We start from the raw sequence: 1,140 nt of genomic DNA on the forward strand, positions 1-1,140 counted from the left end.
TGGTGATAATGGCACAAGCCCTTAATCCCAGCGCTGCAAACTCAGAGCCACCCTGAGGACAACCTGATCTACAAAATGAGTCCAGGACAGCCAGGGCTCTGTGAAACAGAGAAACCCTGTCTCAAAAAACAAAAAAAGGAAGAGAGTAAAAAAGAAAGAAAAGAAAAGGAAAAAAAAAAAAAAAAAGACAAGACCACTAACTGGTCTAGGGACAAGACCAAAAGGTTGACATTTGTCATTACAAAAAATTATTCCTGTTTTATTTGTGTGTGCGTGTGCGTGCATGGGTGAGCACTGTGTGAATCAGACTTCCCCCTAGAAGGAGCTACAGGCCGTCGTGAGCCACCTGACATGACTGCTAGAGCCAAACTCAGGTCTTCTGAAGGAGCAGGTGCTCTTAGCCACGGAACCACCTCTAACTCCTGCCTTGGTTGCTGTTGCTTCATTTTGTTTTGCTTTGTTTTGATCCGACATCCAAAACCCCTCCCCCCTGGGAAGAGTTTCCCTCACGTGAATCTTTGTGAGACAAAACCTCATTTCTGCTCTAGAAGGCAGCAGGCTACAGTGGCCAGACATTCCCTCTGCTACACTCTGGCAGGGAAGATGCTGCTTCATGACTTAGCTTTGACCGACGCGATGCCCCAGCTAGAATGGAATACTGAATGACACAATCTATAATTCAGGCATGGCAGCGACAGCAGTGTCCAGTGATGACAGCAGTCCTCGGTACCAGGAATGTCTGCTGGCAACAATGCCGACTGCTGTCACTGTCCTAAGCAGACCATTCCTGTGCTCACACTTTGTTTCCTCAGATCTGGCTTGGCGTCTGCCTGTTTGTGAGACTAACTACTCCTATGGCAGTTATTTTGGGTATTGTTTGTATTTGTTCTCATTTTATTTGTGTGTGTGAGAGAGAGAGAGACAGACAGACAGACTTTCATTTACAGTGCTCAAAATTAGAAATCCTTGCTCATATGAAAATATTCTTTTGTCCTGGGGAGTGGAGAAGGGAGAGATGACTTGCAGGGTACTGTGAGGTTCACCTTTTCTGAACCCAGAAACTCATTGTTTTGTGGGGAGCTGGTGAAGCAGGGAGCAGGATCGCTTTGGCCCAGGCTGGCCTGAAATCCACTATGTAAC

This window comes from Psammomys obesus, unplaced genomic scaffold (assembly GCF_907164565.1).
Source record: "Psammomys obesus unplaced genomic scaffold, mPsaObe1.curated_primary_1811, whole genome shotgun sequence".
Taxonomy (NCBI): domain Eukaryota; kingdom Metazoa; phylum Chordata; class Mammalia; order Rodentia; family Muridae; genus Psammomys; species Psammomys obesus.